Source organism: Leuresthes tenuis, unplaced genomic scaffold (assembly GCF_036924035.1).
Source record: "Leuresthes tenuis unplaced genomic scaffold, fLeuTen1.0.hap1 SCAF_17, whole genome shotgun sequence".
In the NCBI taxonomy this organism is placed as follows: Eukaryota; Metazoa; Chordata; class Actinopteri; order Atheriniformes; family Atherinopsidae; genus Leuresthes; species Leuresthes tenuis.
In genome coordinates this window covers 28286336-28307835 of record NW_027325371.1, presented here as the reverse complement: position 1 = coordinate 28307835, position 21500 = coordinate 28286336, and the positions used below count along the sequence as shown (strand labels likewise).

General features: G+C 44.1%; 1 non-coding gene across 1 annotated transcript; it reads right to left on the bottom strand.

The window, feature by feature from the left end:
• Window positions 1-4396: 4396 nt before the first annotated feature.
• On the bottom strand, window positions 4397-4510 carry LOC140274275 (U5 spliceosomal RNA). Its single transcript, XR_011908244.1, has one exon. It is a non-coding gene; the product is annotated as a U5 spliceosomal RNA (small nuclear RNA).
• Between the last annotated feature and the right edge of the window lie 16990 nt (window positions 4511-21500).

Below are 21500 nucleotides of genomic sequence, written 5' to 3'. Positions count from 1 at the left end.
TTGCAGTCGAACAGCTCTGCTCCCGCTTTTGATTATGTTTGGTTGGATATTCGAACCTTTTCTTAACTGCTTTTTACAAACCATGGTCGTACTTTCACACCGTCTTGTAGCCGAACAACTCCGCTCTCGCTATTGATTTTGTACAGTCGGGTATTTTAACCTTTTCTTACCCGCTTTTTACCAACTATGGTCGGACATTCACACCGTCTTACAGCGGAACACCTCCGCTCCCGCTTTTTATGGTGTATAGTCGGGCATTTGAACCTTTTCTTACCCGCTATTTACAAACTATGGTAGGACATTCAAACTTTCGTGTATCCGAAAACCTCCGCTCTCTCTTTTGATCATACATTGTCGGACATTCGCACCTTTTCTTACCGGCTTTTTACAAACCATGGTCGGACTGTCACACCTTCTTGTAGCCGAACACATCCGCTCCCGCTATTGATTGTGTACAGTCGTGTATATTAACCTTTTCTTACCCGCTTTTTACCAAGTATGGTTGGACATTCACACCTTCGTACAGCGGAACACCTCCGCTCCCTCTTTTGATGGTGTATGTTCGGGCATTCAAACCTTTTCTTACCCGCTTTTTCCAAACTATGGTCGGCTATTCACAGCTTCCTCTCCACCCACCATACTTGTATGGTGGGATATTAACACCCACTTGCATCCGAAGACCTCCGCCCCAAATTTTGTTGATATTTAGTCGGACATTCGCACCTTACCCGCTTTTGGCAAACTATGGCCTTCTTGCAGCCAAACAACTCTGATCTTGCTTTTGATGATGTAAGGTTGGGCATTCAGACCTTGCTTCACCTGCTTTTCACCAAATATAGTCGGACATTCACACCTTCTTGCAGCCGAACACTTCCGCTCCACCTTTTAGTGTTCTATCACACCTTTTTTTTCACCGCATTTTATACATTATGGTTGGAAATTTTCAACCACTCTCATCCGAAGACCTCTCCTCCCGCTTTTGTTAATATATTTGAACTTTAGTTTGACATTCAAACCTTCTTGCAGCTGAACCACCTCCGCTCCCTGTTTTGATCATATATGGTCTGGCTACTACCTTTTCTTACCCGTTTGTGAGTAATTATGGCTGGACATTCACACCTACTTGCAGTCGAACACAACCTCTCTCGCTTTTGATGATGTATGGACCGGCATTTTTACCTTTTCTAACACATTTTTCAGCAATTATGGTCGGAGATTCACACCTACTCACAGCCGAACAACTCCGCTCCCGCTTTTGATGATGTATAGTCGGGCATTCTCACCCTTTCTCATCAGCTTTTTGCAAATTATGATCTGACATTCACACCTACTTGCAGTCGAACAGCTCTGCTCCCGCTTTTGATTATGTTTGGTTGGATATTCGAACCTTTTCTTAACTTCTTTTTACATATTTTGGTTGGACGTTCACACCTTCTTGTAGCCGAACACTTCCACTCCTGCTTTTGATGATGTATGGTTGGGCATTCACACCTTTTTTTTGCCCATTTTTCAGGAATTATGGGTGGACATTCACACCTTGCAGCTGAACACCTATCCCACTTATGATCATGTGCGGTTTGATTTTCGAAAAGTTTCTTTCATGTTTTCTAGCAATTATTGATGGACATTTAGACCTTCTTGCAGCTGAACACCTCCGCTCCCGCTTTTGATCATACATTGTCAGGCATTCGCACCTTGTCTTACCCACTTTTTACAAACTTTAGTCGAACAGTCACACCTTTTTGCAGCCGAACACCACCTCTCCCGCTTTTGATGATGTATGGTCCAGCATTCTTACCTTTTCTAACACATTCTTCAGCAATTATGGTCGGACATTCACACCTACTCAGAGCCGAACACCTCCGCTCCCGCATTTGATGGTGTATAGTCGGGCATTCTCACCCTTTCTCATCAGCTTTTTACAAATTATGATCTGACATTCACACCTGCTTTTGATAATGTATTGTTAGGCATTCGCACCTTTTTTTTTACCCATTTTTCATGAATTATGGGTGGACATTCACACCTTCTTGCAGCCGAACACCTCCTCTCCCGCTTATGATCATGTGCGGTTTGATATTCGAAAATTTACTTTCTTGTTTTAAAGCAATTATTGATGGACATTCAAACCTTCTTTTTGATGGTGTATAGTCGGGCTTTCGAGCCTTTTCTTCCCGGTTTTTACAAACCATGGTCGGACTTTCACAACTTCTTGTAGCCGAACAACTCCGCTCCCGCTATTGATTGTGTACAGTCGGGTATTTTAACCTTTTCTTACCCGCTTTTTACCAACTATGGTCGGACATTCACACCGTCTTACAGCGGAGCACCTCTATTCCCGCTTTTGATGGTGTATAGTCGGGCATTCGAACCTTTTCTTACCCGCTTTTTACAAACTATGGTGGGACATTCAAACCTTCTTGTATCTGAAAACCTCCGCTCTCTCTTTTGATCATACATTGTCGGACATTCGCACCTTTTCTTACCCGCTTTTTACAAACCATGGTCGGACTTTCACATCTTCTTGTAGCCGAACACATCCGCTCCCGCTATTGATTGTGTACAGTCGGGTATTTTAACCTTTTCTTACCCGCTTTTTACCAAGTATGGTCGGACATTCACACCTTCGTACAGCGGAACACCTCCGCTCCCTCTTTTGATGGTGTATGTTCGGGCATTCAAACCTTTTATTACCCGCTTTTTCCAAACTATGGTCGGCTATTTACAGCTTCCTCTCCACCATACTTGTATGGTGGGATATTTACACCCACTTGCATCCGAAGACCTCCGCCCCAAATTTTGTTGTTATTTAGTCGGACATTCGCACCTTACCCGCTTTTGGAAAACTATGGCCTTCTTGCAGCCAAACACCTCTGATCTCGCTTTTGATGATATAAGGTTGGGCATTCAGACCTTGCTTCACCTGCTTTTCACCAAATATAGTCGGACATTCACACCTTCTTGCAGCCGAACACTTCCGCCTTTAGTGTTCTATGAGGCATTCACATATTTTTTTTCACCGTATTTTATAGATTATGGTTGGAAATTCTCACCCACTCTCATCCGAAGACCTCTCCTCCCGCTTTTGTTAATATATAGTCGGGCATTCGAACCTTTTCTTACCCGCTTTTTACAAATTATAGTCGAATATTCACACCTACTTGCAGCTGAATACTTCCGCTCCACCTTGTAGGTATGTATGGTTGGCATTTGCACCTCTTTTTATACTGATTGCTGAAGATTAAGTTGTACTTTCTCAAACTACAACTTTTTTTTATTTGTTGAAACTTGATTTGAAGTGGATAAATAAGGAGGACAAACAGTTTTAAGTCAGGCTGATAGAAGGAATTAATTTTATAGCAAAATCTGTACTTCGTCATATGTCGAGAGATGCTTATTGCTGAAGAAGTTCTTTCTCATTCTACAAAGTACAACGTTGTTTATCGTTGAAACTTGATTAGACATGAATAAATATGAAGGACAAAGCAGTCTTAACTTGGTTTGAGTTAATGAATTCGTTTCATAGGAGAATCCGAATTCGTGCATAACTCATAAAATAGAGTTTATTTTCGGATTCCTGAAGAATTATTCTGGTTCTTTCTAATAATACAAAGTTTGTTGTTTATTGTTGAAACTTCATCAGAAGTGAAGAAATAAATGAATGCCTATCAACAAATTGACCTTCTGTTGACCTTCGGGGAGGTGAGTATCTTCACTAGACTCACCTGTCTGCTCTTCCTCCTCATTTAGCGTAGCTCCACCCTCTGCCTGTGAATTCTCACAGACTTCAACACTGAGTGGTGAGGCCTCTACAGGCCCCTCCCCTTTTTGCTCCTCACTTCCAATCCAAGCTTTTGGCGGGAAGTTTGAATTTATTGGGTCAACCTCTTCACTTTGTTCACCAACTGCCACCTTTGGTCCTTCTCTTTGTTGGCTTGACTGTGGCTTTACCGTCTTTAATTTGTTGGCAAAAGATTTAGGGCAATCTCTGAAGAGGTGATTTAATTCTCCACAGAGATTACATTTCCTGCCATTTGGACACTCTCCAAAAGTTTGCCCAATTTCTCTGCTCTTCCCACATAACACCTTGGTACAAGCCTCAACCAGGTGCCCATGCCCACCACACTTGTGGCAGAACTTGGGCTGCCCCTGGTAGTGGATGTAACCTCGGTTTTCAAGGTGGCCAGAGTGTCGCCCACCCGCTGCACTGAGCACTCTTCAGCCCTTTTAAATGGTATAACTTTGCACTCCCGCACGCTCCAGCAAGCACCATTCAAGCAACAACTTTGCACTCCAGCTTCGAACATCGGCACAGTCGCAACAAGTAAGGCGACTCTACTCAGAGAAGTCACTCTGCACAGTAACAAGATTTCTTTTGCACAGACAGAAAGGGCTTCACCCGCAAAGGTAAAGCCTGCCAAAAATAGAAACAACTCATTAGTGCTGCTCTCCACAGAAATCTTTAGTAAAAGGCGAAAGACTTGTACGTTATGAAGAGAAACCAGAGTACGATTATCCGTCACTGCGGGAGCAGGGCATCAGGCTTGTTGGCATAGCCACCTTCCCCATGGTGAGCTTTGCTTGGTTGAGACACTTGCTCCCCCCCCCCCCCCCCCTTGCTCCTCGGCTGACCAAGTAGGAACAATCGGGCCCTATTCGATGGCTGCCATGTCTTTTACTCTGTGCAAAAGACAAGGCAGCAACAAAAACACCACGAGAATCCCGTATTGAGGCTTTGTTCTGACCGCTCATTCGGGGTCGCATTTCTTTCAAGCAATTCTCCTGGTTAGCCCACACTCGGCTCGCTCCCATAGCCGTGTTAAAGTCTACTTCGCATTCACTCTCTTTTCCCATCAGACTCTTGGGATTTTATCTATAAAATGAATTCCTTCACTCAAACTATGTGAAAACTGCTTTGTCCTTAATATTTACCATGTCTAGAAAGATTTAAACAAAAAAAACAACGTGTACTTTGCAGTAAAAGAAAGAGCAAATCTAAAGTTTCAGGAATCCGAGAATAAGCTTACTTTCATGAGTTCTTCACGATTTCGGATTTTGCTATAAAATGAATTCCTTCACTCAAACTAAATTAAAACTGCTAAACCGCTAATCTGTTATATGTAAGGCAGATGTCAAATTCACCGAAATAGGATCAAAGGGTATTCGGCCAATCGAGCTGTAGCAACTTCGGTAAAAGAGTATAAGTTGAAGAGTTTGTGAATAAAGGTGTGCGCACACATAGTGTGCTGTACGAAAATAGGCAGGGAGCAATGCCGGCTGGGGTATATGTTCTTGTATGTTGTCTGACTGTTTGATTTGAATGTGTTGTGTAAGTGTCCTGTTGAATGTTACATGTTTGGGCTTTGACACGCTTCACTGTGGTTGTTAACTGTGTGGTGTGTCCTGAAATGTTATATGTTTGGGCTGTGTGACATGCTTAATGCTTGTCAGTAGCTACCCACTTATTCATATACTATCAAAGTATGTCCGGACTTCTTATGTTGTCAGTTCCCATCAAAAGCGGAAGCGGAGGTCTTCGGATGCAAGTGGGTGTGAATATCCCACCATACAAGTATGGTGGAGAGGAAGCTGTGAATGGCCGACCATAGTAAAAGGCGGGTGAGAGAAGGTGCGAATGCCTAACCATACATCATCAAAAGAGGGAGCGGAGGTGTTCCGCTGTAAGACGGTGTGAATGTCCGACCATAGATGGTAAAAAGCGGGTAAGAAAAGGTTAAATTACCCGACTGTACACAATCAAAAGAGGGAGCGGAGTTGTTCAGCTAAGAGAAGGTGTGAAAGTCCGACCTTGGTTTGTAAAAAGCGGGTAAGAAAAGGTTCGTATGCCCGAATATACACCATCAAAAGCGGAAGCGGAGGTGTTCGGCTGCAAGATATTGTGAACGTCCGACCAAAGTTTGTAAAAAGCAGTTAAGAAAAGGTTCGAATATCTAACCAAACATAATCAAAAGCGGGAGCAGAGCTGTTCGACTGGAAGTAGGTGTGAATGTCAGATCATAATTTTCAAAAAGCTGATGAGAAAGGGTGAGAATGCCCGACTATACATCATGCGGGAGCGGAGTAGGTGTGAATCTCCGACCATAATTGCTGAAAAATGTGTTAGAATAGGTAAAAATGCCGGTCCATACATCATCAAAAGCGAGAGAGGTTGTGTTCGGCTGCAAGTAGGTGTGAATGTCCAGCCATAATTACTCACAAACGGGTAAGAAAAGGTAGTATTGCCAGACCATATATGATCAAAACAGGGAGCGGAGGTGGTTCAGCTGCAAGAAGGTTTGAATGTCCGACTAAAGTTCAAATATATTAAAGAAAGCGGGAGGAGAGGTCTTCGGATGAGAGTGGTTGAAAATTTCCAACCATAATGTATAAAATGCGGTGAAAAAAAGGTGTGATAGAACACTAAAAGGTGGAGCGGAAGTGTTCGGCTGCAAGAAGGTGTGAATATCCGACTATATTTGGTGAAAAGCAGGTGAAGCAAGGTCTGAAAGCCCAACCTTACATCATCAAAAGCGAGATCAGAGGTGTTTGGCTGCAAGAAGGCCATAGTTTGCCAAAAGCGGGTAAGGTGCGAATGTCCGACTAAATATCAACAAAATTTGGGGCAGAGGTCTTCGGATGCAAGTGGGTGTGAATATCCAACCATACAAGTATGGTGGAGAGGAAGCTGTGAATAGCCGACCATAGTTTGGAAAAAGCGGGTAAGAAAAGGTTTGAATACCCGAACATACACCATCAAAAGAGGGAGCGGAGGTGTTCCGCTGTACGAAGGTGTGAATGTCCGACCATAGTTGGTAAAAAGCGGGTAAGAAAAGGTTAAAATACCCGACTGTACACAATCAATAGCGGGAGCGGAGTTGTTCGGCTACTAAAAGGTGTGAATGTCCAACCAAAGTTTGTAAAAAAGCAGTTAAGAAAAGGTTCGAATATCTAACCAAACATAATCAAAAGCGGGAGCAGAGCTGTTCGACTGCAAGTAGGTGTGAATGTCAGAGAATAGTTTGCAAAAAGCTGATGAGAAAGGGTGAGAAATCCCGACTATACACCATCAAATGCGGTAGCGGAGTTTTTCGGCTGTGAGTAGGTGTGATTCTCCAACCATAATTGCTGAAAAATGTGTTAGAAAAGGTAAGAATGCCGGTCCATACATCATCAAAAGCGGGAGAGGTGGTGTTCGGCTGCAAGTAGGTGTGAATGTCCATTAATAATTGCTTTAAAACATGAAAGAAAATTTTCGAATATCAAACCTTACATGATCATTAGCGGGAGAGGAGGTGTTCAGCTGCAAGAAGATGTGAATATCCACCCATAATTACTGAAAAATGGGTAGGAAAAGATGCGAATGTCCAACCATAAATCATCAAAAGCAGGAGTGGAGTTGTTCAGCTACAAGAAGGTTTTACAAACCATGGTTTGTAAAAAGCGGGTAAGAAAAGGTTCGAATACCCGAATGTATACCATCAAAAGCGGAAGCGGAGGTGTTCGGCTGCAAGAAGGTGTGAACGTCCGACCAAAGTTTGTAAAAAGCAGTTAAGAAAAGGTTTGAATATCCAACCGAACATAATCAAAAGCGGGAGCAGAGCTGTTCGACTGCAAGTAGGTGTGAATGTCAGATCATAATTGCTGAAAAATGTGATAGAAAAGACTAGAATGCCGGACAATACATCATCAAAAGCGGGAGATGTGGTTTTTCGGCTGCAAGTAGGTGTGAATGTCCAGCCATAATCACTCACAAACGGGGGAAGAAAAGGTAGTATTTCCAGACCACACATGATCAAAACAGGGAATGGAGGTGGTTCAGCTGCAAGGTGTGAATGTCTGACTAAAGTTTGTAAAAACCGTGTAAGACAAGGGGCGAATGCCCGACAATGTATGATCAAAAGAGGGAGCGGAGGTTTTCAGCTGCAAGGTCTGAATGTCCAACCACAATTTGTAAAAATCGGGGAAGAAAAGGCTCGAAAGCCCGACTATACACCATCAAAAGCGGGAGCAGAGGTGTTCAGGTGCAAGAAGGTCTGAATATCCGACCAAAAATTAATGAAAAATGGGTAAGAAAAGGTGCAAATGCCAAATAATACATCATCAAAAGCAGGAGCGGATGTGTTCGGCTACAAGAAGGTTTGAATGTCCAACCATAGTAAGTAATAGGCGGGTAAGAAAAGGCTCGAATGCCCGACTATATACCATCAAAAGCGGAAGCGGAGGTGTTCGGCTGCAAGACGGTGTGAACGTCCCACCAAAGTTTGTAAAAAGCAGTTAAGAAAATGTTCGAATATTCAACCAAACATAATCAAAAGCGGGAGCAGAGCTGTTCGACTGCAAGTAGGTGTGAATATCAGATCATAATTTGCAAAAAGCTGTTGAGAAAGGGTGAGAATGCCCGACTATACACTATCAAATGTGGGAGCGGAGTTGTTCGGCTGTGAGTAGGTGTGATTCTACAACCATAATTGCTGAAAAATGTGTTAGAAAAGGTAAGAATGCCGGACCATATATCACCAAAAGCGGGAGAGGTTGTGTTCGGCTGCAAGTAGGTGTGAATGTCCAGCCATAATTACTCACAAACGGGTAAGAAAGGGTACTATTGCCAGACCATATATGATCAAAACAGGGAGCGGAGGTGGTTCAGCTGCAAGAAGGTTTGAATGTCCGACTAAAGTTTGTAAAAAGCGGGTAAGACAAGGTGTGAATTCCCGACAATGTATGATCAAAAGAGGAGTGGAGGTTTTCGGCTGCAAGAAGGTCTGAATGTCCACCCATAATTACTGAAAAATGGGTAAGAAAAGGTGCGAAAGCCCAACCGCACATGATCATAAGTGGATGAGAAGGTGTTCGACTGCAAGTAGGTGTGAATGTAAGATCATAATTTGTAAAAAGCGGGTAAGAAAAGGTAAGAATGCCCAACCATAAATGATCAAAAGCGGCAGCAGAGTTTCGACTGGTATTTATCAATGTCTAGATAGATTTCAACAAAAAACAACGTTGTACTTTGCAGTAAAAGAAAGTGCAAATCAAAAGTTTTAGGAATCCGAGAATAAGCTTATTTTCATGAGTTCTGCACGATTTCGGATTTTATGTATAAAATGAATTCCTTCACGCAAACTAAGTTAACACTGCTTTGTCATTCATATGTACCCATTTCTACATATATTTCAAGCATAAACTTCCTCATACTACCCTGAATGAGAAAGAGCAACACTTGTGATTAAGCCATACGCCCCTTTTGAGGAGTTCTGCATGGTTTGGGATTTTATCTATAAAATTAATTCCTTCACTCAAACTATGTTAAAACGGCTTTTACCTTCATATTTATCAATGTCTCGATAGATTTAAACAAAAAAACAACGTTGTACTTTGCAATAAAAGAAAGAGCAAATCAAAAGTTTTAGGAATCCGAGAATAAGCTTATTTTCATGAGTTCTGCACGATTTCGGATTTTATGTATAAAATGAATTCATTCACTCAAACCAAGTTAAAACTGCTTTTTCCTTCATATTTATTAATGTCTAGATCGACTTCAACAAAGAACAACATTGTATTTTGCAGTAGAAGAAAGAGCAAAACTGAAGGATCAGGAATCCGAGAATAAGCTTCTTTTCATACGTTCTGCATGATTTGGGATTTTATGTATAAAATTAATTCCTTCACTCAAACTAAGTTAACACTGCTTTGTCCTTCATATGTACCCATTTCTACATATATTTCAAGCATAAACTTCCTCATACTACCCTGAATGAGAAAGAGCCACACTTGTGATTAAGCCATACGCCCCTTTTGAGGAGTTCTGCATGATTTGGGATTTTATCTATAAAATCAATTCCTTCACTCAAACTATGTTAAAACGGCTTTTACCTTCATATTTATCAATGTCTCGATAGATTTAAACAAAAAAACAACGTTGTACTTTGCAGTAAAAGAAAGAGCCAATCAAAAGTTTTAGGAATCCGAGAATAAGCTTATTTTCATGAGTTCTGCACGATTTCGGATTTTATGTATAAAATGAATTCATTCACTCAAACCAAGTTAAAACTGCTTTTTCATTCATATTTATCAATGTCTAGATCGACTTCAACAAAGAACAACATTGTATTTTGCAGTAGAAGAAAGAGCAAAACTGAAGGATCAGGAATCCGAGAATAAGCTTATTTTCTTATGGGCAAGTGGGAACTGCTTTGTCCTTCGTATTTATCAATGTGTAGATGGATTTCAACTTCTTCTACTGCAAAGTCCAATGTTTTTCTTTGTTGAAGTCGATCTAGACATTGATGAATATGGAAGGACAAAGCAGTTTTAACTTGGTTTGAGCAAAGCAATTCATTTTATAGCAAAATCCGAAATCGTGCAGAACTCATGAAAGCAGGCTTATACTCGGATTCCTGAAACTTTAGATTTGCTCTTTCTTTTACTGCAAAGTACAACGTTGTTTTTTTGTTTAAATCTTTCTAGACATGGTAAATATGAAGGACAAATCAGTTTTAACATAGTTTGAGTGAAGTAATGCATTTTATAAGCAAAATCCCAAATCATGCAAAACTCACGAAAAGCTTTTTCTCGCTTTTCACTGCTTTTTACAAACTTTGGTCGGACGTTCACACCTTCTTGCATCCGAACACCTCCGCTTCCGCTTTTGATGATGTATATTCGGGCATTCGAACCTTTTATTACCCGCTTTTTACAAACCATTGTTGGACTTTCACACCTTCTTGCAGCCGAACACCACCTCTCCCGCTTTTGATGATGTATGGTCCAGTAACCTTTTCTAACACATTTTTCAGCAATTATGGTCGGACATTCACACCTACTCACAGCTGGACACCTCCGCTCCCGCTTTTGATCATACAATGTCGGGACATCGCTCCTTGTCTTACCAGCTTTTTACAAACTTTAGTCGAACATTCACACCTTCTTGCAGCTGAACACCTCCGCTCCCGCTTTTGATGATGTATAGTCGGGCTTTCGAGCCTTTTCTTACCCGGTTTTTACAAATTATGGTTGGACATTCAGACCTTGCAGCCGAACACCTCCGCTCTCTCTTTTGATCATACATTGTCGGGCATTCGCACCTTGTCTTACCCGCTTTTTACAAACTATAGTCAGACATTCACACCTTGCAGCTGAACCTCCGCTCCCTGTTTTGATCATGTATGGTCTGGCAATACTACCTTTTCTTCCCCCGTTTGTGATTAATTATGGCTGGACATTCAAACCTACTTGCAGTCGAACAGATCTGCTCCCGCTTTTGATTATGTTTGGTTGGATATTCGAACCTTTTCTTAACTGCTTTTTACAAACCATGGTCGTACTTTCACACCGTCTTGTAGCCGAACAACTCCGCTCTCGCTATTGATTTTGTACAGTCGGGTATCTTAACCTTTTCTTACCCGCTTTTTACCAACTATGGTCGGACATTCACACCGTCTTACAGCGGAACACCTCCGCTCCCGCTTTTTATGGTGTATAGTCGGGCATTTGAACCTTTTCTTACCCGCTATTTACAAACTATGGTAGGACATTCAAACTTTCGTGTATCCGAAAACCTCCGCTCTCTCTTTTGATCATACATTGTCGGACATTCGCACCTTTTCTTACCGGCTTTTTACAAACCATGGTCGGACTGTCACACCTTCTTGTAGCCGAACACATCCGCTCCCGCTATTGATTGTGTACAGTCGGGTATATTAACCTTTTCTTACCCGCTTTTTACCAAGTATGGTTGGACATTCACACCTTCGTACAGCGGAACACCTCCGCTCCCTCTTTTGATGGTGTATGTTCGGGCATTCAAACTTTTTCTTACCCGCTTTTTCCAAACTATGGTCGGCTATTCACAGCTTCCTCTCCACCCACCATACTTGTATGGTGGGATATTCACACCCACTTGCATCCGAAGACCTCCGCCCCAAATTTTGTTGATATTTAGTCGGACATTCGCACCTTACCCGCTTTTGGCAAACTATGGCCTTCTTGCAGCCAAACAACTCTGATCTTGCTTTTGATGATGTAAGGTTGGGCATTCAGACCTTGCTTCACCTGCTTTTCACCAAATATAGTCGGACATTCACACCTTCTTGCAGCCGAACACTTCCGCTCCACCTTTTAGTGTTCTATCACACCTTTTTTTTCACCGCATTTTATACATTATGGTTGGAAATTTTCAACCACTCTCATCCGAAGACCTCTCCTCCCGCTTTTGTTAATATATTTTAACTTTAGTTTGACATTCAAACCTTCTTGCAGCTGAACCACCTCCGCTCCCTGTTTTGATCATATATGGTCTGGCTACTACCTTTTCTTACCCGTTTGTGAGTAATTATGGCTGGACATTCACACCTACTTGCAGTCGAACACAACCTCTCTCGCGTTTGATGATGTATGGACCGGCATTTTTACCTTTTCTAACACATTTTTCAGCAATTATGGTCGGAGATTCACACCTACTCACAGCCGAACAACTCCGCTCCCGCTTTTGATGATGTATAGTCGGGCATTCTCACCCTTTCTCATCAGCTTTTTGCAAATTATGATCTGACATTCACACCTACTTGCAGTCGAACAGCTCTGCTCCCGCTTTTGATTATGTTTGGTTGGATATTCGAACCTTTTCTTAACTTCTTTTTACATATTTTGGTTGGACGTTCACACCTTCTTGTAGCCGAACACTTCCACTCCTGCTTTTGATGATGTATGGTTGGGCATTCACACCTTTTTTTTGCCCATTTTTCAGGAATTATGGGTGGACATTCACACCTTGCAGCTGAACACCTCCTATCCCACTTATGATCATGTGCGGTTTGATTTTCGAAAAGTTTCTTTCATGTTTTCTAGCAATTATTGATGGACATGTAGACCTTCTTGCAGCAGAAAACCTCCGCTCCCGCTTTTGATCATACATTGTCAGGCATTCGCACCTTGTCTTACCCACTTTTTACAAACTTTAGTCGAACAGTCACACCTTTTTGCAGCCGAACACCACCTCTCCCGCTTTTGATGATGTATGGTCCAGCATTCTTACCTTTTCTAACACATTCTTCAGCAATTATGGTCGGACATTCACACCTACTCAGAGCCGAACACCTCCGCTCCCGCATTTGATGGTGTATAGTCGGGCATTCTCACCCTTTCTCATCAGCTTTTTACAAATTATGATCTGACATTCACACCTGCTTTTGATAATGTATTGTTAGGCATTCGCACCTTTTTTTTTACCCATTTTTCATGAATTATGGGTGGACATTCACACCTTCTTGCAGCCGAACACCTCCTCTACCGCTTATGATCATGTGCGGTTTGATATTCGAAAATTTACTTTCTTGTTTTAAAGCAATTATTGATGGACATTCAAACCTTCTTTTTGATGGTGTATAGTCGGGCTTTCGAGCCTTTTCTTCCCGGTTTTTACAAACCATGGTCGGACTTTCACACCTTCTTGTAGCCGAACAACTCCGCTCCCGCTATTGATTGTGTACAGTCGGGTATTTTAACCTTTTCTTACCCGCTTTTTACCAACTATGGTCGGACATTCACACCGTCTTACAGCGGAACACCTCTGCTCCCGCTTTTGATGGTGTATAGTCGGGCATTCGAACCTTTTCTTACCCGCTTTTTACAAACTATGGTGGGACATTCAAACCTTCTTGTATCCGAAAACCTCCGCTCTCTCTTTTGATCATACATTGTCGGACATTCGCACCTTTTCTTACCCGCTTTTTACAAACCATGGTCGGACTTTCACATCTTCTTGTAGCCGAACACATCCGCTCCCGCTATTGATTGTATACAGTCGGGTATTTTAACCTTTTCTTACCCGCTTTTTACAAACCATTGTTGGACTTTCACACCTTCTTGCAGCCGAACACCACCTCTCCCGCTTTTGATGATGTATGGCCCAGTATTCTTACCTTTTCTAACACATTTTTCAGCAATTATGGTCGGACATTCACACCTACTCACAGCTGGACACCTCCGCTCCCGCTTTTGATCATACAATGTCGGGACATCGCTCCTTGTCTTACCAGCTTTTTACAAACTTTAGTCGAACATTCACACCTTCTTGCAGCTGAACACCTCCGCTCCCGCTTTTGATGATGTATAGTCGGGCTTTCGAGCGTTTTCTTACCCGGTTTTTACAAATTATGGTTGGACATTCAGACCTTGCAGCCAAACACCTCCGCTCTCTCTTTTGATCATACATTGTCGGGCATTCGCACCTTGTCTTACCCGCTTTTTACAAACTATAGTCAGACATTCACACCTTGCAGCTGAACCTCCGCTCCCTGTTTTGATCATGTATGGTCTGGCAATATTACCTTTTCTTCCCCCGTTTGTGAGTAATTATGGCTGGACATTCACACCTACTTGCAGTCAAACAGCTCTGCTCCCGCTTTTGATTATGTTTGGTTGGATATTCGAACCTTTTCTTAACTGCTTTTTACAAACCATGGTCGTACTTTCACACCTTCTTGTAGCCGAACAACTCCGCTCCCGCTATTGATTTTGTACAGTCGGGTATTTTAACCTTTTCTTACCCGCTTTTTACCAACTATGGTCGGACATTCACACCGTCTTACAGCGGAACACCTCCGCTCCCGCTTTTTATGGTGTATAGTCGGGCATTTGAACCTTTTCTTACCCGCTATTTACAAACTATGGTAGGACATTCAAACTTTCGTGTATCCGAAAACCTCCGCTCTCTCTTTTGATCATACATTGTCGGACATTCGCACCTTTTCTTACCGGCTTTTTACAAACCATGGTCGGACTGTCACACCTTCTTGTAGCCGAACACATCCGCTCCCGCTATTGATTGTGTACAGTCGGGTATATTAACCTTTTCTTACCCGCTTTTTACCAAGTATGGTTGGACATTCACACCTTCGTACAGCGGAACACCTCCGCTCCCTCTTTTGATGGTGTATGTTCGGGCATTCAAACCTTTTCTTACCCGCTTTTTCCAAACTATGGTCGGCTATTCACAGCTTCCTCTCCACCCACCATACTTGTATGGTGGGATATTCACACCCACTTGCATCCGAAGACCTCCGCCCCAAATTTTGTTGATATTTAGTCGGACATTCGCACCTTACCCGCTTTTGGCAAACTATGGCCTTCTTGCAGCCAAACAACTCTGATCTTGCTTTTGATGATGTAAGGTTGGGCATTCAGACCTTGCTTCACCTGCTTTTCACCAAATATAGTCGGACATTCACACCTTCTTGCAGCCGAACACTTCCGCTCCACCTTTTAGTGTTCTATCACACCTTTTTTTTCACCGCATTTTATACATTATGGTTGGAAATTTTCAACCACTCTCATCCGAAGACCTCTCCTCCCGCTTTTGTTAATATATTTGAACTTTAGTTTGACATTCAAACCTTCTTGCAGCTGAACCACCTCCGCTCCCTGTTTTGATCATATATGGTCTGGCTACTACCTTTTCTTACCCGTTTGTGAGTAATTATGGCTGGACATTCACACCTACTTGCAGTCGAACACAACCTCTCTCGCTTTTGATGATGTATGGACCGGCATTTTTACCTTTTCTAACACATTTTTCAGCAATTATGGTCGGAGATTCACACCTACTCACAGCCGAACAACTCCGCTCCCGCATTTGATGATGTATAGTCGGGCATTCTCACCCTTTCTCATCAGCTTTTTGCAAATTATGATCTGACATTCACACCTACTTGCAGTCGAACAGCTCTGCTCCCGCTTTTGATTATGTTTGGTTGGATATTCGAACCTTTTCTTAACTTCTTTTTACATATTTTGGTTGGACGTTCACACCTTCTTGTAGCCGAACACTTCCACTCCTGCTTTTGATGATGTATGGTTGGGCATTCACACCTTTTTTTTGCCCATTTTTCAGGAATTATGGGTGGACATTCACACCTTGCAGCTGAACACCTGTCTTACCCGCTTTTTACAAACTTTAGTCAGAAATTCACACCCTGCAGCTGAACCACCTCCACTCCCTGTTTTGATCATGTATGGTCTGGCAATACTACCTTTTCTTACCCATTTGTGAGTAATTATGGCTGGACATTCACACCTACTTGCAGCCGAACACCACCTCTCCGAGCTTTTGATGATGTATTGTCCGGCATTCTAGTCTTTTCTAACACATTTTTCAGCAATTATGGTCGGACATTCACACCTACTCACAGCCGAACACTTCCGCTCCCGCAATTGATTGTGTACAGTCGGGTATGTCAACCTTTTCTTACCTGCTTTTTACCAACTATGGTCGGACATTCACACCGTCTTACAGCGGAACCCCTCCGCTCCCTCTTTTGATCATACATTGTCGCGCATTCGCACCTTGTCTTACCCGCTTTTTATAAACTTTAGTCAGACATTCAGACCTTGCGGCTGAACCACCTCCGCTCCCTGTTTTGATCGTGTATGGTCTGGCAAAACTACCTTTTCTTACCCGTTTGTGAGTAATTATGGCTGGACATTCACACCTACTTGCAGCCGAACACCACCTCTCCCAGCTTTTGATGATGTATTGTCCGGCATTCTAGTCTTTTCTAACACATTTTTCAGCAATTATGGTCGGACATTCACACCTACTCACAGCCGAACACTTCCGCTCCCGCAATTGATTGTGTACAGTCGGGTATGTCAACCTTTTCTTACCTGCTTTTTACCAACTATGGTCGGACATTCACACCGTCTTACAGCGGAACCCCTCCGCTCCCTCTTTTGATCATACATTGTCGCGCATTCGCACCTTGTCTTACCCGCTTTTTATAAACTTTAGTCAGACATTCAGACCTTGCGGCTGAACCACCTCCGCTCCCTGTTTTGATCGTGTATGGTCTGGCAAAACTACCTTTTCTTACCCGTTTGTGAGTAATTATGGCTGGACATTCACACCTACTTGCAGCCGAACACCACCTCTCCCAGCTTTTGATGATGTATTGTCCGGCATTCTAGTCTTTTCTAACACATTTTTCAGCAATTATGGTCGGACATTCACACCTACTCACAGCCGAACAACTCCGCTCCCGCATTTGATGGTGTATAGTCGGGCATTCTCACCCTTTCTCATCAGCTTCTTGCAAATTATGATCTTACATTCACACCTACTTGCAGTCGAACAGCTCTGCTCCCGCTTTTGATTATGTTTGGTTGGATATTCGAACCTTTTCTTAACTGCTTTTTAAAAACTTTGGTCAGACGTTCACACCTTCTTGCAGCCGAAAACCTCCGCTCCCTCTTTTGATCATACATTGTCGGGCATTCGCACTTTGTCTTACCCGCTATTTACAAACTTTAGTCAGAAATTCACACCCTGCAGCTGAACAACCTCCGCTCCCTGTTTTGATCATGTATGGTCTGGCGGGTAAGCGGGTCGGCTACTGACCTGGAGCCTTGGCGTAGTGAGAGCAGTCGGTTGCCCGCCTCTTTACCACGAACAGGATGGTCGAAGACCCCTCTCATCTCCACCACGAACCGCCGGTAGGAGGAGCAGAGCTGGGGGTTGCCCTCCCACATAGCCAGCGCCCAAGAACCCAAGAACATTCCTCCGGCCCATAACCCTCCCAGTCAACCAAATACTGGAAACCCCTGCCTCGACGTCTGACATTCAGAATCCGATTAATTGAGTAAGCAGGATGGCCATCCACGACCAGGGGGGGGAGGAGGAGGTTCAGCTGGAGGACCAAGTGCACAAGAGGTGACTGGCTTTAAGAGGGACACATGAAACGTGGGGTGTACCTTAAGGGAGTCTGGGAGCTTAAGGCGCACAGCCGAGGGATTAATGATTCTGACCGCTGGAAAAGGACCAATGAAACGAGGGGACAGCTTACGGGATTCTACCTGCAAAGGCAGGTCCCTGGTGGATAACCACACCATCTGCCCAGGCTGATAATTAGGAGCGGGCGAACGCCTACACTCTGCGAACTCGTCGCAAGTGTTCCTGAACAGAAGGGACGGACACATCATCCTCCTGGGAAGGGAACAAAGGGGGTTGAAAACCATACATTACCATGAATGGCGACATACCAGTAGCAGATGTGGAGAGACTGTTATGAGCATACTCCACCCACGGTAGCTGAACACTCCAGGAGGATGGGTTACGTGCACACACACATCTTAAAGCGGCCTCCAGGTCTTGGTTGGCCCGTTCTGTCTGGCCGTTCGACTGAGGATGGTACCCAGACGATAGACTAACCCTCGCCCCCAATGCGCCACAGAACGCTCGCCAAACCTGGGAAAAAAACTGGGGTCCCCGATCAGAAACGATGTCCATGGGGATACCATGGTGACGAAAAACATGATGAACCAAGAGTTCAGCAGTCTCCAGAGCAGAAGGGAGCTTCGACAGTGGTACAAAATGCACAGCCTTAGAAAAACGATCGACAATAGTAAGGATGACAGAGTTACCTGCAGAAGGAGGTAGACCAGAGACAAAATCCTACGCGATGTGAGGGAATGGGGAGAGGGTTCAGCAAGCAAGCGGGCCGTTGGTGCGAGGCCTTCCCTCGGGCACAGACAGAGCACGCTGCCACAAACTGATTGGTGTCACAGACCAGCGTGGGCCACCAGGACCGCTGTCGAATAAGCTCAAGTGTGCGTGCCGCCCCAGGATGGCAGGCCAATCTGGAGGAGTGCCCCCACTGCAGCACCTGAGACCTAACGTTCTCGGGAACGAACAAAGAGTTAGGTGGTCCGATCTCTGGACGGGGACAACGGGAAAGGGCCCTCTTAACCTGCTGCTCAACCTCCCAATGGACCGCTCCCACAAAACAGCTTGGAGGGAGCACAGGCTCAGAGGGATCAGTCAATGGCTGTCTCTCTGTCTGACGGGAAAGGGCATCAGGCTTTAAATTATGGGAACCAGGTCTATAAGAGAGAGTAAAATTAAATCTGCCTAAAAAAGTGCCCATCTGGCCTGTCGAGAATTGAGACGTTTGGCTTGCTGAAGGTAGGCCAAGTTCTTATGGTCCGTCCAAACCACAAATGGAATTTCTGCTCCCTCCAGCCAGTGTCTCCACTCCTCTAATGCCAGAACGACTGCTAAAAGCTCCCGGTTACCCACATCACAGTTGCGCTCAGCTGGAGACAGCCGGCGAGAAAAATAAGCACACGGATGCAACTTCTGTTGTGAGATCTGCGAAAGCACTGCTCCCACACCACTGTCAGAGGCATCCACCTCCACTACGAACTGCTTAGAGGTATCAGGGTGGATGAGAACAGGCGCAGAGGAAAACAGCTCTTTAAGTCTTGAGAATGCCTGGGCAGCTTCAGAGGTCCAGGTAAAAGGGCTGGAGGTGGAGGTAAGTTGGGTGAGTGGAGCAGCCACCTTACTAAATTTCCTAATAAAGCGCCGGTAAAAATTAGCAAAATCAAGGAAACGCTGAAGTTGCTTGCGGTTCTCAGGTACTGGCCACTCAACCACCGCCCTTACCTTGGCTGGATCACAGCGAATCTGACCTCTTTCAATGACAAAGCCCAAAAAAGAGACTGACTGGACATGAAACTCGCATTTCTCAGCCTTGACAAATAATCTTTTCTCAAGCAATCTTTGGAGAACTAATCTGACATGCTTGCTATGTTCCTCCAGTGTGCTAGAAAAAACTAAAATGTTGTCCAGATAAACAAAAACAAAACGGTTGAGCATGTCACGGAGTACATCATTAACTAAGGATTGAAAAACTGCCGGTGCATTAGTTAACCCAAAAGGCATGGCCAAGTACTCAAAATGGATCAAGAGGTGTGTTGAACGCCGTTTTCCACTCATCCCCCTCACGAATACGGACAAGATGGTATGCATTCCGAAGATCTAGTTTGAAGAAGACAGTGGCTTGATGAAGGGAGTGAAAAGCTGAATCCAATAGTGGCAGGGGATATTTATTCTTGACAGTGATAGCGTTCAGACCACGATAGTCAATGCAGGGGCGCAAGGTCTTGTCTTTCTTAGACACAAAAAAACCCCCAGCACCTACAGGGGAGGAAGAGGGGTGAATGATACCTGCTGCCAATGACTCCTTTATGTACCTCTCCATAGTCTCTCTCTCGGGACGGGAGAGGTTGTAAAGGCGGCTGGAGGGGAGAGGGGACCCAGGCAGTAAGTCTATGTGGCAGTCATAGGGACGGTGTGGTGGGAGAGAGAGAGCTTGATGTTTGCTAAATACCTCAGCCAAGTTATGATAACAAGGAGGAACCCCAGAAAGATCAGGAGAGACGGGAGGAACTATGGCAGGAAGACTCAAGGCTGGAACAGCAGATCTAAGACAATTATTGTGGCATGCTACACTCCAGCTAAATATTGTGCTCTGTGTCCAGTCAATGTTGGGATTGTGCAGTCTAAGCCAGGGGAGACCTAAAACCACAGGAGTATGAGGAGCAGGCATAATAAAAAAACTGATAAGCTCATGGTGGTTACCAGAGATAAGTAGAGATAAAGGTACAGTCTGGTGAGAAATTACAGACAACAACATACCGTCTAGAGCATTTACCTTACGAGGTGCTGTAAGTGACACAACAGGAATATTATGTAGTTTAACAAAATCTGCGGCAATAAAATTCTCATCTGCCCCAGAATCCACAAACGGGTTTATAGCCACCTCCTTAGAGTCACAAAACAAAACGGCAGACAACTGAGTACGTGTGGAAGGGAAAAAACCTGAATCTTGGCTCACCTGGATCCCCCCCTCCTCAGGTGAGCCCAGGCTTTTGGCAGATTGGGGCAGTTCTCTCGAACGTGGCCGGGTTGGCCGCAATAAAAACACAGCCTCGCCTGAAGTCTTCGTTGACGCTCAGTCGGAGTCTATCTGGCTCGTCCAAGCTGCATGGGTTCAGGAGGGGGCAGGACAACAGGAGTGTGAGCACCTGCTGGAGTGGACACCTCCACCTGTTGGCCAGAGGCAGAACCAAACAACGGGGTACAGGCGGAAGCGATGCAGCTCTGGTCACGCTCTCGGCGTCTCTCTCGCACTGGCAAGGAGAAATGCTTTCAGTCCCGTGGGGTTTGGTTTTCCGGGCACAAACTGTCGTACAGGACACCGGCCTGTGAATGGAATTATCTGCTCATCTACAAATACCTTCCCTGGCCTAGGCAGATTAAACAGAAACTCTGTTTAAGAGAGGTCTCACCTTCCAGAGGGAATCACGCTTCTTCTCCTCATCAGAGATGTCAAGATCATTTGTGACTTTGATGGACTGCCTGATCTTGAAGAATCTGTCTCGACTCATTGCATCAGCTATAACTGGGACCCTTGTCTTCGCCGCTCAGTACATCCGGATCCTAGGGTATCCGAGTCATGCCATGTACATAGACATGCCAAAGAAGGTTTTCAGCTCCTCTGGTGTGGTTTTTAGACTTCCTCCAGTGATCAACACCTCCGGATTTTTTGTTCGTTCTGACATTTCTTTAAAAACTTGGTCATCGATGTGCTGTTGGAAGTAGTCAGAGGGCTTCCAGTTCTGATGGATGTGTCCAGTGTTGTCATTAGAATTGCTGTCTTCCACAA